General features: G+C 38.0%; 1 pseudogene; it reads left to right on the top strand.

Annotated features, from left to right (window-relative positions):
- The first annotated feature begins 12,875 nt into the window (after positions 1 to 12,875).
- On the top strand, positions 12,876 to 16,971 carry LOC147505510 (uncharacterized; annotated as a pseudogene).
- Positions 16,972 to 17,419: the final 448 nt, after the last annotated feature.

Below are 17,419 nucleotides of genomic sequence, written 5' to 3'. Positions count from 1 at the left end.
GTTGTAAGGTGCATTTGGGTCACACATGTCCTACCATTCGGAAAAGCAATTTGGCCCATCCGCCCATGCACCCTATGACCTTATCTTATGTCAAATCCGTTTTTTTCTCTTATGTCCCATATCAAGTCCACTTTTTATTCTTTTAGTTTTTTTTTTGTCAGAACTATAAACTAAATCAGTGTTTCTTCATCAGTTCATCCTCAAAATTCAACCGACATCTCTCATCAAGTAACACAGTGATCATGAAGAACACGTTAGTACTATTATTCCAACACATTTTCTGTTTCGTTTACTCACTTCATCATGGGCTCCTTTTATTTATTTGTTAACAAATTATAATGTGGTAGGTCTAATGTCTAGAAGAAAGAAAATAATCTTACTTAGATCAAGCATGAATAATGAAATTTGTAGATGTATCATATAAAAGTTATAAACAACTCACCCAGCACTCCCAAGTTCAGATTGAGTAACATTAACAGCAGTACCAGCATTAACAATTTGTGCATCACCATATAAATTATAAAGTAATCTCATGATCAAAGTTATTGAAAGCTCATTTGAGTACAGAAAATGAAAATTAAATGAGTACCTGGATATAGAAGATGTTGCTATATTTTTTCCCCGTGGGTTATTGAAAGCTCCTTTGAGTACTAGACTTTGGTTTATGTTGGTGATGAGTTGGTGTGAAGGTTGAGGAGAGATGTTTTTTTTTTCTGAAGAGAGTTGGTGTGAAGTGTGAACTGTGAAGGTTGGTGTCAATTCGATGTTTTTTTTGCTGACAAAGGGAATGGACTAAAGGTCTAAAAGAGATGCTAAAGCAAAAACTTTATTTTTTTTCACTTTATTCCAAACTCTCTAATCCACCAACGACCCTTTGTTCCAAACTCTCTAATCTCACCGATATATATCGGATATATTGGATATTTTGCCGATATATATCGAAAATCTTCATATTAAAAAATGGTCAAAAAGTCAAATGATATATATCATAAATATCGGATATATCGATTATATCGGCGATATAAAGTTTTATATCGGAAATTCCGATATATATCGGGAAAAAAGGGTTATATATTCGGTGGATATATATCGGAAATATCGATGTCAGTGTACCAAATTACCGATATATATCGGTGATATTTTGGTCCTTGCGTTGGAGTGACGGTGTTGTTTCCTTTCTTGGAGAGACGATGGTGAGAGAGGAGAGACGGTTGTGGTTTGTTTCCTTAGCTTTTAGGTCTTTCTCTTTATTTTATTTTTCCTGTTTTTATGCGGCCGGGTATACTATTTTTCCATTTTCTTTTTTGATTCAAATTATTTTGTTATACTACAAAAACAGAGGGAAGGCGCGCGAGATACCAAAACCCAGCGGCAAGATCTAAATTTTTTTGCAATGGGGTGGGAAAGTTTTAACCACGAAATTTTGGTCCCAAAAGCCATAAGATTCAGGATGTTGTGTAAAAATCACACCAATGACGACGTTTTTAAATGTTGCCTTATTTCAATAAATTTTGCCAACGCTCATTACGTTGCATAAAACTAATTCTCAATTTTATTATTTTATAGAATTTGGATTATGACTTTTGGCGACATTAAAAACGTTGCCAAATATTGGTTTTAAACACCGTGACAAAAGTTTACTTGTGACGCTTGCAAACGTCGCCAAAGGGAATCATTACCTACGTTTTTCCTACATCGCTAAAACTTTTGTAGCTAAAGAACCAGTTTGTTGTAGTGTAAACACCAAAAACTTTATATTAAACCCCTTAATAGTCTTTTATTTAGGTCAATTATGTGTTTAATAAAGTAAAGTAATTATAGTTTTCATGCTTTTGCAGGTTTCAACACTTAACTGACAAAATTTCAGCAAAATTGGTATTTTAGCGTGAAATTATGTTTTTATTTATTTATTATTATTTATTTATTATTGGCAAGCGAGGTTGTTAATGGGGTCCCCTACCCCTCAGCGTGAAATTATGTTGCTAGGAGATAAAACCCACTCAACTTGATCCAAAAAGAGCCCATTCAAATCCAAAAAGTCCAAGGAAAAATGTGGATCAAGAATAAATGCTCAAAAGCCCAAGACTGTTAAGGGTTTTGGCCCACAAGTGGTTTCTTAATGTTAAGAGCATCTCCAATTGGGGGTGTAAACCGTATAGAGTGGAAAGTTTACACTCCAAGTGTCAAAAAACTCTATCCATTCGGGGTGCTAAACCGTAGGTAATATAGCCTATCAGTTGATAGAGGGGGTGGGGAATTTCCCATCTCGCTATTAGTTGATAAAATAGACCGGACGACACTCCAACACACGTCCCAAAGAAAAAAATTTGGACATGACTTGAAATCACGTCTCAAGATTATTTAATGGCTTTGCCACGGATCCGGTCCGTTGCTATGGGTTTAAGTGAAAATGGAAGTCACGGACGTCACTAGATCACACGTTTTAACATTTATTTAATAGCATTGCAACGAGCCAAGTCTGTTACTCTTCTTTATTTTTAAATAAACGACAATTTAAGTCAAGCCGCTATCTATTTTTACACATTTTCTTCCACCTACCATTGGAAGAGCCACAAAGTGTAAATATAGACCTTATTTACTTAGGAGGTAGATAGAGTGTATAATCCTAATGGAACCTATGGAGCCTATGTGGATGTGCATTTTTACACTCTTCATTGGAGATGCCCTAAGTAAAGTAGTTAGGGGTATTTTTATAAACATCATACATATAAAAGATATGTAGAGCTTCTCCACTCACATTCCATCCTTCTGTTTTAGATCAAGGGTTAGAATTTGGGGTTAGCCACCATTAATAAAAGCTTTCATTTTCTCCTTTATTTCTTGTTATGTTAAGTAGTCTAATGATAAATGGCTAAATAACTCTCTTGGTGGAGTGATAATGAAGCCTAAGTGAAGAAAATTTCTTGTTTTATCATGTTTTTCATTTCAAAATGTTTCAAGTTTAATTTTAGTGTTGATATAAAGATATAAAATACTAAAATTGAACTAGGAATTAGTATGATTAATTATAGTATTTCCTCTTGCTAGTTAGACTTGTCATAAAGATATTGTAAGGTTGGCTAGGGATCAAATTAAAGTTTGAATCTTGGCATTGATATCTAAGACTTATCATAGAGATGTGTAAGTTTAATTAATAAAAAGATGATGAAAACTCATCAATAAAACTTGATTTTAACACAAGCAAAAATCACTAGGTGGATTTATTGCTTTGCCATTCTCTTCTCCACATTTCTTCAAATTTCTTTTCTTTCTAGTTGTTTAAATCATAGTTAATTTATAGTAGAAGTAAAAAATCACCATAACTACAATATATTATCTTCTATCTCATTAATTGTTTGAAATATTTCCAACTTGTTTTGAAGTAAAAGACACCCAACCCCACTAAAATCTATGAATCACTACTATCCGGAGTCCAAAAATCTCACACTATCGGATGTCCGCAGTGTCTATGTGGGGACAATATCGATTTGCTATCGCTTAGGCGCTGTCCAAATATCTTTGCTATGAGTAATTGATCCTCCAAATCCTAACGTCGAGATCTTTTTCGGAACGTTTCGTAATAGATGTTGTGGGAACTCTACAGTTAAACATGTTTGGGCGAGAGTAGTCCAAGGATATATGGGTGACTTTGTGGGAAGATGCTGCCCGGAGTCTGAAAACCCCACACTTCCGCATGTCCGTAGTGGCTAAGTGGGGATTGTATCAATTTGCTAGGATGAGGCGGACATCCTAGCAAATTGATTTACCAGTTTCATTTGTATATACCAGTTTCATTTATTTATTTATAATTTGTAAATGGAAGTGAATCTGGTGAACAAGGAATAAGAAAATAAGTACAAAGAACTAATTAAACTTCGGTACTAAGTGAAGATCAAACTATTAACTAAATGTACATTTATACTGAATCTTTTCAATTCACGGAAAGCTTTTGATATCTACTGAAAACGAAATTTCATAACACTTTTGGAAATATATTTCACTGACCTAGTATTTTCAAGACTATTGGGCGTGGCCATAGCCAAAATCCCATAACATATGTAGTGGATCTTCTAGTATTTCTGGATCCGTGTGGCATCTATAATAATGGGCTCTCTGGAGCCATTTTCTATCAATCTGAGTTCCACAATTAAACATGATTACCTGTGTTGTACGGACACATAGCGACTCGGTTATAATCTCAAAAAAGTTAAAAGTAGGATGCAGACGCGCCATAATTAAAGAACGCGGAAATTACTTAATATAATTATAATTTTATTTTATAGAAATTAAACATTATAAACTAATTTAAATTTATCAATATTCATAAATTCCATAAACAACCACAAAATTAAATTATATTCATATTTTAAAAGCATGTCATAACTCTTAACAAAACAAAACCAGACCATATTGACTGCATCTTGACCCGTGTCCAATTTTGTTGACCTCTTGGTGCGTCTGTATTTCATAAGTGATGACTCTAGGTGGAAGGGATAGATGCATGTGATTCTTTAATCGATAAACTAAAAACATTGTAACGTGGATTTCCTAATTTGATCAGATTACTATTGCAAAAATAACGGAACGGTCACAGTCCATTGCCTCAACTCTCAAACAATCTCTCATGAAGTGGAAATGGGAAATGTACACACTATCTGTTGCAACTCGCAAATTTGTAGTTCCTACTTGTGCACATTTTATTTGGTGCATTAGTGCATGCTATGCATTCATGATGACGATCTCTTGTTTTGTAAAATATATGTTGAATGTTGTTTTCTTTAGGCGTGAGTGTGTGATATCAGGATCAAACATGGGATCAATTGCAGTATGTAACCTCAGATATATAAGATCATAACTTCATAAGAATGGCTATGTTATAGTTTACAGAATTAGGAGCATTTTCGTACATACTAAGGTATGACTCTACTCTCTAGGAGCTAGAAATCCTCACAAATTCTCCAAATAGATCTTCAGAAAACTATCAGGAAAGTGCATGGAGTGGATTTGTCATGTGAAGCAATTAAAGGTGAAATGCGTGATAAGAAACATATTCAAGAAAATTTGTGAGAAAATTTGGATCAAGAAAACATATTAAAGGTGAAATGCGTGATAAGAAACATATAATGCAGTGGAATTTTTCATGTGAATGTGAGGAAAGATGCATGATAGATTGTAAATACCATGCTAATTCTTAAAAGAAATAGCCTGATAAGTACCATGCTAGTTCTTAAAACTCGATCATGAAGGATTAGTGGCGAATCACAGATCAAACTAGTTTTTTCTATGGGTTAACCAGGGCTAGCTTAGCTAAAAACCATTATAGTTCATGGATCCAAGTGTCGTATGGCATATATGAGGTGTGGGCATGTATATTAATATTAAGCAACATGATTAATCTTATACTCTAAATGACTAAACTTCTGTTGGAAAAATGGTTTAGAAAAGAAGTTATTTGTGTTAGGAATTCTTAGACATTTGAGTTGTCTAAAACCATTTAATAATGAATGAGAAATTGTCTCTAGTGTACCCACTTGAGTAGAAAATAATGTGACTTATACTTTAGGCTTGGGCTTATGGTGTTTAAGTAATATTTTTCTAGAAGGTAGTTTATGTAACTACCGTAACCAAATTTGGTTTTTTTGCTTGAACGGTCGTGTCTTTTCAAACTGTTGTCTTTTTGAAAAGTGCACCTCTTCGAAAAGGCACATTCTCTTCCATAAAACTGGACCACATCTTTTGTTTAATCTAATCTAAGGAAAAATCCTTTGCATTAATTTTTTGTGCATTTTCTCTCTCTCTCAACAAATTTTTTGTTGTTCAAGTACACAATGTTATGTTCGTTGGTTATTTGGAATTGAAGTACTACATTCCTTAGAATGAAATACATTCTATCTTGGGAGACAATATAATTGATTATCAACTTTGAGCACCGAGAGGGAGCAAATTTGTCTTAAGGACATAGTGATCATCACTAGGCTCGGATTTAATCATTGGTAAATTAAGTTCATTTATGAAACTAAAAGGTTTGTTCAATTGTTGAACCAAATGTTTGTTAATGATATATTTGTTATATCAATCCCGGATAAGCACAGAGAAGACAGAAAAGTATGGCGCCAATCCACCAATGGCTTGTTCTCGGTAAGCTCGGCACATGAAGCAATAAGAGAGAGGGTCAATGGGTCGCTGTGGACCAAGTTTCTCCGTCACCGGGTGTTGCCAAGGACGATGGGATAGGATGGAAAATACTTCATGGGGCCATGTATACGACGAAAACTAAGGGCGAGGAATTTTCAGTTACGCCTCGCTTCTTTGCATCAGACGGAGGAGGGAAACGCAAGACATCTTCTATTTGAATGTATGTTTGCACAAAGGTCTTTGGGAGCTCATAGCAAAGAACATGCAAAGACCACACGAAGATTGCAAATAGGGAGGATATGTTAATAAAGTGTCGAAATGAAAGCCCTCGCATGATCTATGAAGGGCGCTTGCAATCACTTGTTTGGTTGCTTTGTTTGGAGAAATAGAAATGGGGTCTTATATGGCGGCAAGAAGTCGAGCATAAGCTCATCATGTTTCAAGTTCGAGGAGCGGTCAAAAGAGCATATGACCGATCGAAGAAACACATGAACAATTCCACCGAGACTTGAAGTTCAAGGCCCGAAGTTACCGCAAAGCTAAGGAGGGCTCCATGCATACTTGAATGCTATTGGGTAGCACCTCCCAAGCACCATGATTAAAGTGAACGCCGATGGCATTCCACGAGGTAATCCGAATTTCAGGTTGGGGCACGCTTCTTGAGACAAAGACCGCAAGGTTATTGGTGCATATATTTGAGGTCCGGGCATTACTACTAACTTTATAGCGGAGAGTTTTGCGATAGTGGATGGAATTTCAAAAGCGGTGGAACTGGGATGTAAACATATCTGGGTGGAATCCGACTCTCTTGCGGCTGTCAAATCTTTTCAAAATGATCAGGTACATTGGCAGATTCGAGCAGCTTGGGACAAAGTGAAAGGGCTCGCGGAATGGATCATTGTGACTAACACTTGGCGTGAGGTTAACTTTGGTGCGAACATCTGTTCCAAACAAGCAGCACACTTAGCAAAGGGAGAGAAGAAGTGGTGGGATGGCAGGCCTACATTCGTGCATAGAATTGAGGATATGAACACCACGTACTATAGATTTGTAAGCTGAGCTTTGAGATAGTGATTGACTATCAATCATATCTATTCTTTGTACTTCCAAAATTTTCTTTTTAATACAATTACCCTTAGCAAAAAAAATTTTTGCTAAGGTTCTGGGAGTATTGACAATGGGGACCTTTTGTTGGGGTCTTGGTAGTAATATTACTTAAGTGGCTTCGTGATCGTGTACACACCTTTCCTTCCTCTTTTAGCAAAACTTTTTCAAGTTTCCCTCTCTTATCCATCTCTTTTCAAGGTTCCTTCTTTTACTGGTAAAATCCTCCACTGCACACAGTGTGAGTTCAGAGAAAGAAGTAGAAACTAAGCTAGCATTTGTGAGCTGAGACCAAGATGGGTACTCAGTTGGACAATTTACAGATTTTTCTGATGCTACAAATCCCAAATGTTGTGAATCAATCCTCTAGAGAGCAAGGTAATAATCCATCTATGGTGAACAATAGAGAGCAAAATTCTCAGCCAAACCCCCAGCCAACTCAGCTACGAGCTGGAGTTCTCTTTTTCAGGGAGATAAGGTCAGTCCACCTGATATAGCTCTCCAAAGATTTGATCTTGATATGATAGAGGGTGTTACCCAAGTACCTTTTGATCTGCGATGGAAAGGATTGAATGTGTGGAGAGATTATGTGGTGGGTTTTTTCCTGGAGCAAAGGCTGCCATATCCGGTTGTAAAGGAAGCCTTGAAAAAAAAATGGAAAACAAAGGGTGATTACGAGATGGTTGCGGATTCTGAATTGTTTTACTTTAAGTTTTCCAATGAGGAAGATAAGAGGAAAGTATTGGAAAATTCTCCTATTTATATTGCAGGGAAATGCTTCATAGTTACCCAGTGGACACAGGATATTGAGAAGAGAAAGAGTACAGTGAAAGCAATACCAATTTGGGTAAACCTGTACAATGTGCCAAAGGAGTTATGGACTAGGGAAGGGCTGGGATTCTTAGCCAGTCGAATAGGCGACCCCCAAAGAATGGATGAAGCTACAGCAACTAGGAAAAGACTCTTGTATGCTAGAGTTTGTGTTTTGGTAGAAATTGCCTCAGAGTTACCTGAGACATTTGATATCAATATGGGAGGTGAGGATATAAGGAAAATTTCAGTGGAATATGGGTGGATTCCAAAACTCTGTGATCTTTGTAAGAGATTTGGACACAAGATGATGGATGCTTCGTGAGGGCAATAATCAAAGGATAGATTCTCGGGTGGAAGTTTGGGAGACTACTAATGTGGAGGTGGATGCCATTAGAAACAGTATAAATGAGATAGGGGAAGTTAACAGAGGGCATAACGATGCTGCAGTCATAACCAGGAGAGCGGAAACAGGCTATGCTGAGGGAGTGGACAACACAATAGGAAATCCTAATGAGGTCTCAATGGATGATTTATGTTTGAATGCAATAGCAGTTGAGAGTGAAGGGGTTCTAAGGAGAACTGATGAGATATAAATGATGGCTGAGCATGCTGAGGGAATAGTGGATACGGAAGAGACAACCCAACTGGTAGAGGGTTTTGAGGTGGTAGTAAATGCAACAAACATGGTTCTAGATAGAATTGAGGGCTCAGAGATGGAAGTAGTGATAGCATCAGCAGATGTCCCAGAAGTAGCCATAGGGAATGCACATGCTTATGAGAGCGATAGTGATACTGAAATGTGTCAGAGTAATATGTTTGCGGCATTAGTTCCGTATGTGGAGGAAAGGCAGAGTGATAATATGCAGACTAACTCGAATCCTCTGATGCACTATGATCTAGAACAGAATGAGTATAACAATCTCCAGGAAGCCACTAGAAATGGGGACTTAGAGGACGAGGAGCCATCAGAGGATGAAACCATCTACTTTAAGGATAAGAACAATATTCCACTGGCTGAATTACAACCTCCGGTTACTCCAAGGAATGGAATAGAGACAAAGAATCAAGGAAAGAATACCAAGGGATCAAGTGGAAAGGGAAAAAAAAAAGGAAAGAAGAACAGGGGGCGTCCCAAGGGTTCAAAAAACAAACACCCAAAGTTCTAAATGATAGGCCCTATTTGTATTTGGAATGTGAGGGGCGCTAATGATCTATTAAAAGCAAAGGAAATGAATAAGGTGAGGGTAGATAAGAAGCTGTGTATCTTTGGATTACTGGAAACGAAAGTTAAGTATCCGAAGTATGATATCATAAGAAATATTTGCTGCCCTTCCTGGGAGCATATTAATAACTATGGCAGGAGCCAGGCAGGTAGAAGTTGGGTTTGCTAGGATCCGAATGTTGTCAAAGTGGTTCTTTTAACAGTTTCAGAACAGTTTATACATTGTAGGGTTACCTATCTTCCAGAGGCTGAAGATTTTTTACTCACAGTGGTATATGCGAGTAACTATCTACAAGAAAGGATAAAGTTGTGGAATGAGGTGATAGACATACAAAAATTGATACAGTAACCATGGTGCATAACAGGTGATTTCAATAACATTCTGACTGCAGACGAAAGGTTCAGGGGAGAACCAATGCATCCGAATGAAGTGGCTGATTTTAAGATATGTCTTCAGAATGCGGGGCTGTCGGACATCAAATCTACGGGATTCTTTTATACTTGGTGGAATAAGTCCATTGGAACAGCCAGAGTCATGTCGAGGATAGACAGATGCCTGGTTAATATTTTGTGGCTAACTCGCTACCCACAAGAGTTAGCTGAATTTTTGCCAGCAAGGGGTCTCAGATCACTCACCTATGCTCCTAACTTGGAATGACTTCTCTAAAAAACCCACCCCTTTCAGATTTCGCAATTTTTGGGTTTATCAGACAGAGTTTACGATTATGCTAGAGGAAGTCTGGGGAACAGAAATCGTTAATAATCCGATGTACAAGTTGATGCAGAAACTCAAGCTTCTAAAGGAAAGGATTCGAACATGGGCTCGGAGAAATTTCTCCAATCTACATGAGCGAGTAAATGTAGCAAGGCAAAAACTACAAGATGCTCAAGTTTTGCTCCAACACAAGTCTGACGACATCAAGCTAGGAGAGGCAGAAAGGGAGTCCATGCTGAATTATATCAATCTCGCTAGAGCAGAAGCGATTGATATGGACCAGAAATCTGAGGAGAAATGGATGATTGATGGCGATAGATGCACAAGTTATTTGTTCAATTCACTGAAGGAAAAAATAGCTAAGAAAGGTATATGGACTATTGTCAATGAAAATGGGGAGACAGTCCATGGACAGGCAGAAGTGGCACCTCGCTAGAGCAGAAGCGATTGATATGGACCAGAAATCTTAGGAGAAATGGATGATTGATGGCGATAGATGCACAAGTTATTTTTTCAATTCACTGAAGGAAAAAATAGCTAAGAAAGGTATATGGACTATTGTCAATGAAAATGGGGAGACAGTCCATGGACAGGCAGAAGTGGCAAAGATCATTGTTGGCCACTTCACAAGGATGTTGGGCACTACAGCAGCACTAGTTAGGAAAGAGAGTTCTTCATGGAGTTGAAAGTTCAGAACATTATAAAAGCAACCCTGTGTGATGTTTTAGATACTGAGGTGATGGGGATGAAGATAAGAAAGGCAATGTTTGACATGGAGAATAACAAAGTGTCGGGACCTGATGGGTTTAATCCATTTTTCTTCAAACAGTGCTGGGAAGTAGTGGGAGAAGATGTCAAAAAGGCAGTCCAGAATGTCTTCAGAAACTTTAAGATGCCGTGGGGTATAAATGCTACTTTCCTGTGTCTCATTCCCAAGTGAGCAACCCTACAAGAGTGGAAGATTTTCGCCCCATTGCACTGTGCAACACGATATACAAGTGTATATCCAAAGTAATCACTTCTAGAATGCAATTGGTGATTTTTGATCTTGTTCATGAGAATCAGTCTGCTTTTATCCCAAGTAGATCTATACAAGACAACATCCTTATGGCGCATGAAGTGTTAATAGGGTACAATAGAAAACATGGTATGCCCAGATGTTCTATCAAACTAGATATCAGGAAGGCATATGATACGGTCAGCTGGCAATCAATTCTCTACCTACTGGAGAGATTTGGATTCCCCCTGAATATGCACCGATGGATCCATATGTGCATTAGCTCGCCATTCTATTCTGTCTTGGTGAATGGGTCGCCTGAAGGGTTTTTTGCTGGAGGGAGAGGATTGAGACAGGGTGACCCCATGTCGCCATACCTATTTGTGATTGTCATGAAATTCTGGGTATTGTAATCAGGGAGAGCATTGCTTCAAATCTCATGCACTACCATTCAAGATGCAAGAGATCCTTGTTGATGCATTTGGCCTTCGCGATAATGTTCTCATTTTATGCAAAGGGGAAGTAAGTTCTATTGTAGCTCTCAAGGAATGTTTACAGATCTTTAGTGAAACGTCTGGCCTAGAATTAATTCCCAAAAGACTACAATCATGACGGGTGCCATGGAGCAACAAGAAGCAACAGTATTGGCTTAGTTACTGGGGCTGGAATTAGTGAAACCGCCAGTGAGATATCTCGGGCTCCCACTTTTTTCTGATCGACTGGGTATCAAAGAATGTCAACCTTTGATCGAGAGAATAACTGGTAGAATCAAGGACTGGAAAGCGAAACTTTTATCCCATGCAGGTCGACTACAATTGATTCGCCGGGTCTTGAGTTCTCTAAACATCTATTGGGCTCAAACGCTCATTCTCACCGATAATGGTCCTTGAACAAGTGGAGAAGATATGTGCCACTTTTCTCCGGAGGGACGTAGCAAAGAGATGCGTGCATCAAGCAAGTTTGAGCACTATCTGCTAAAAAAAGGAGGAGGGTGGCTTAGGCATAATGAACGTGAAAATATGGAATAAGGGTGCTCAGTGTGGGTTACTGTTTAAGATAGCAAGTAAAGACAGCAGTGTTTGGGTCAATTGGATTTGGGAGAATCAGTTAAGAAGTAAATACTTGTGGACCATGCCGATTCCAGCTGATTGTTCATGGTCATGGAGAAACATCTTGAAGTGTCGAAGAAAAGCAAGAAAGCTGATTAGATACTCGATCGCAAATGGCGAAGATACGCTCCTCTGGCATGATATTTGGTGCGATAGTAGCCCTTTACTGAACAATGTTCAAGCAAGAGTAGAAATTCGCCACCTCTCAATGCAACAAAAGAAGGAACTCGTGACAAATGGAGAGTGGAATAGCACAAAGGTATGAGTTGCAGTCTCACATACCTCGAGAGGGATATCCCGAACACACCAGTGAATCACCATCTTGCTAGAGACCGAAAGTGGTGTGGCTTCCTCATCATAGTGGGTCGTTCACATCAAAACGGTGCATATCAAGCTACCGAGTAGACAAAGGGAAAAAGTAAAGTGGCGAGATCGGTATGGGGTCGACGGGTAGTCCCTCGGCATTCGCTCACTTGTTGGCAATTGTTTTCCAACAGTCTATCTACCCAAGACAAAGTTAGTACAAAAGAAGATAATCTCTCACTCTTCTTGTTGCTTGTGTCAGCAAAGTAGGGAGTACTCAAATCACCTCTTCTTCGAGTGCATGTTCTCTCACGAGATCATCAATGGAATCAAAGAGTTGTTGGATATAGTTACGGATAGAAGGAATTCCAATAGAGAGTGGTCGTTTATCCTGAGATTATGTAGGGGCTCAAGTTGGGTGGCTGAAATATATAAGAGCTTCATTTGGCGCCGTTGATGAAATCTGGAAAGAGCGAAATGCGCCGAAGGTTTCAAAATCGAAAGCGGCGCATCGGTGGTTTTGAGAAGAGTCCTAAGGAAGATGAAAACCTACATTCAGGTACAAGTATTGGAAATGGAGGACACAACCGAAGGCTAGAAGGTTGGCTCAAAGCATCGGCATCCACGCCAAGTTCCAAAGAGAGACACAACAAAGATTGCCAATGGATACCGCCGTAACAAGATCGAAATAAGCTGAATATGGATGGGTCATTGATATGAGAAGGCACAGGGCATGGTGGAGCAATCAGGAACTGCAAGGGTGAAGTTCTGACAGCGTTTTCTGGTAGTGGTGGTAAGCGATCAGTCCTAGTCCAGGAGCTGAAAGCTATTGAGGTTAATTTGGCGATGCATAGAGATAGGTTTTGAGAATGTAGATGTAGCGTCAGACTCGCTTTTAGCAATCCAAATGATAACAAAACTGGCTAAGCCTCCTTGGAACTGTCTCGATGTGCTAACACATATCTTAGAACTGTCGTCCAACTTTATAAGCTGTATTTTTGTACATGTATATCGGGAGACCAATCGAGTCGCAGATCACCTTGCAGGACTCTCTTGTTCCCATGTAAGGGATATTTTGCATGTTGGTCCTCCTCTAGAGAAAGATTTATTTAAAATTGTCGAGGAGGATGCAGCGGGTACCATATATGTAAGATTTAGTTGATTAATGCAGGTAGGGGTCTGCCTAACCCCATCTTAAAATTTTTTTTTTAAAAAAATGATTTTCTTGTTTACTTAACAATAAGTATATTTTTGGAATAAGTTTCGTACAACTTTAAGATGGTACGGTGTTAATAGTTGGCTATGTGTAACTCATAAACAAATTCTTAGAAGTTGTGTATATGAAATCCGGCATCAATGGTGAGTGGTGAAAATGCACTAAAATAAGGAAAACAATGTGTACTTGAACAATTAATAAACCTTTAATTGTTTACTAAGATCTGTAAAATTCACTGTGCCATCGGATAAGCAACCTCATTCAGACATCCATAATGGCAATCTTCATGTCCACTTTGCAACCAATTATCATGGTTATGTCAACTGTTCACTAGCATTCAAGATCTTTAATAATGAAAATATCGGCAAATCATTCGATTATGTTCATACAGAGAGTGTCTCATCACTGCCACATTGGCGTGCCAAAACGGTGCCTAATGTGGTTGTAACATGGCATGGTATAAGGTATGAAATTATGCACTCCAAATAGTTCCAAGAGATACTATTAGACATACAAGGACTTGCAAATGGAACATATCGATAACGAGCTTCAATTCGTGATGCATTAATGCCTCAACATGTGGAGGAAATCAAATTCTTTTCTAGCTATACACAACATATATGTATTAGTAATAGCGTCGGTGAAGTTCTTGTTAACATTGATAAGCACCCAAAACTGTAATATGAAACCCCATTGAGACATATAAATTTGGTTAATTATGTGTTTAATAATCATGAAATAAATATATTTTCGTACTTTTGCAGGTATTCGCAGTAAACATAAAAATATTGGTTAAACCTACGTTAAAGCATGGGGAACGACGTATATATGAATTCTTCCAAAGCCATGTAAAGCCCAACAAATCCGCACAGAAGCATCAAACTTCCGAAGCTCTTATCTCTTGAACTAGGATTCCGAATGCGACAAGTGAGCTGCTCAGACAATCAGGGCGATGAACTTTACGCATAGGCGGGAAGTTGTAAAATTGCCAAAAAACCGGACTGCCACTGGATTGCACGTGGACCCACTATACGAGCCCGCAAGATTTGATGAGTCATCAATCATGGAGCATGTCAAGACAAAAATGCCAAATTATTGGTGCAAAGTTGACACCTTGCATGTAATTAATTAGATTAGGTGTTAATAGTGAAAAAAAAAGGGCAAGGTGTCACTTTGTTTTAATGTGGTGGATAAAAATGAAGTAAATGTGGTTTGGTGTTTCACGTGGGAGGAAATGAGATTTCTCTCAAATGGAGAAGAAAACAAAACAAGAGGGGACAATCCATTTACTCCCTTGACTTCTTTTTCTTTACCATGTATTATTTTAGTTCCTTAGCTTTAGTTTTTATTTAGTTTTTGGTTTTGGAAACAAAAGCTTGTAATAGTTTTAATGGAGGAAACCTTGTGTTCCTCTTGAAAAATTCTCACTTCTTCATGCAAATGAGTTTATAAATAGATAGTTTCTTCCTTTTGTTCTCTCTCTCTCTTTTTACATTCCACACTTGTTTTATTTTTAGCCCAAGGATCATGAGCTAAATATTCCCTTTGTGGGGAGTTAAAAACACTCATGTGAGGGAAAAGTCTTGTTATTTGGTTTAGTAAGTGTTTAGGAAGAACAACTAGGCCTACATCCTATCCCAAAATGATAGTTGGTGTAGAGTCTAGTTAGGGATCAAGTGATGAGATTAGAGATAAGTTATTGCTTGGTTCTACATGTTAGCATGTATGAGCTTAGAGATGAGTCATATTTGTTAGGGATCAAGTTTTCTTTTAGTAGAACTTGTCTATGAGTTCTAGAAAGATTTTAATGCACTTATAAAAATCAAATAACAAAAGTAATCTTCACATAAGGAGAATTAACTCTCTACTTTTGTTTTAGTAAAATTTTATTGTGTCTTAGTTGCATGATTTCCTAACTTAATGTTTTTAATTTTTGTGTAGTAAAGAAACCAAATATTTAGTATTAATATAATCATATTTAAACTTACTCACTAGTTCCCTAAAAGAGCAAAAACCAAGTTGTAAGTGGTCCTAGAATTTAGGTTGGTTCGAATCCTTACTCCAAACTATATGAACACGAAGATCGTGAGTAAGGAAAATCTTTGAATTCGCACTTTCACCAAAGAAGATATTCAAATCTCTAACAAAGAAAAAGGTAAAAAGTTGAATACCAAATGTGTACCAACTTTCCCAGAGAAATGTTCATGTAATACTAAATGGGGTTGATTAGATGAAGTTTGTGCGTAACCGGCCAGATGATGATATTTGCTTTAGGAAACGCCATGGTGTTCCTAGCAATGCAAGTGTAATAATGGGTGTAGCGGGGTGTTTGGTTAGGGACAAAGAACACCCACTTCTCTATCAGGCCTTCTCATCAATAATTCGATTAGAACTACCTTGGTGTGTACTTACTAGTAGCTTGTACAGGTCCATGGGGAAGGCGTTATGTTAAATTAGGACCAAATGTGAAGGTACTAGGTGTACTGGAACCATCAATTAGCAGAGATTTATAATGCGTTCAACGTATTTGTAAATCCTACACTAAGGCCACAAGGATTGGATTTGACGTTAATGGAAGCAATGCAATGTGGGAAGCCGGTGTTAACGCCTAAGTATCCAAACACAGTGTTGACATATATGAGTGTTCCCGAGCCTACTCTAATATATTAAATAGAATTAACCCGGCCTTCACATAAGTTCGAGCTTATAGAGAAATTGGCAATTTAACATGGTATTAGAGCCACTGGTGTGTCTCGGGTTCAACTCTTGTCAAGTGAAGATGTCCAGTCATTCTACCTGTGTATTTTCAGTGTGTCCCGTTGAGGGAGAGTGTTGATATAGATGAGTCTCTAATATATTAATAGAATTAGAGACTTTAAGTTCCAGCTTATGGAGAAATTGATAATTTAACATGGTATCAGAACCTCTGGTTTCTAAGAGGTCTCAGGTTTAACTCCTGCCAGGTGAAGATGTCAAGTCCTTTTACCTGTGTATTTTCAGCATGTCTCGTTGAGGGGGAGTGTTGACATATTTGAGTGTCCTCGAGCTTACTCTAATATATTAATAGAATTGACCATTCACATAAGTATGAACTTAAGGAGAAATTGACAATTTAACATATAGTAGTCATTAATGCAGAATTTGGCTATACATTCTCTCCAAATGTGGGATCATTCGTAGAGGCATTGCAGAGAGCAGTAAGAGGCGGCCTGCAGTATTACATAGAAAGGGAATGGCGTGCAAGGAATATGCATTGTCTATGTTCATGCAACAAAGATGGCTTCGGCTTATGAAAGATTCTTTTTGCGTATGAAAAACACTAGGTACTACCACTACCCTTTACCTACATATTGTTAGAAAGGTTTCGAAAGTGCAACTCTGAATTTGTTTTATTTATAAATACTTATGTAATCACTTACAGTGACAAGTTACAGGTAGAAAACCAAGTTGATTTTTTTTGTTAAGGATAATTGTATTAATAAGAAAAAGATACATAGTATAATGAATGGATAAGATTGATAGTTCACTACCACATAAGATACTGAGATCAATTTACAAATCTATAGTAGGTGGTGTTCGTGTCCTCTATTCTACGCAAGAAAGTTGGTTTGCCGACCCACCACTTCTTCTCTCCTTTGGCCAAGTTGGCCGCTTCTTTGGAACAAGTGTTCGCCCCAAAATTGGCCTCACACCAAGTACTTGTCACTATGATCCAGTTAGGTAAGCTCTTTACTCTATCCCATGCCACTAGAACTTGCCATTGGACCTAGCCATTTTGAAATGAAGCAACTGCCGTAGTGGAGTT

This window comes from Coptis chinensis, chromosome 4, assembly GCF_015680905.1.
Source record: "Coptis chinensis isolate HL-2020 chromosome 4, ASM1568090v1, whole genome shotgun sequence".
In the NCBI taxonomy this organism is placed as follows: domain Eukaryota; kingdom Viridiplantae; phylum Streptophyta; class Magnoliopsida; order Ranunculales; family Ranunculaceae; genus Coptis; species Coptis chinensis.
This window is presented reverse-complemented; position numbering and strand designations above follow the sequence as displayed.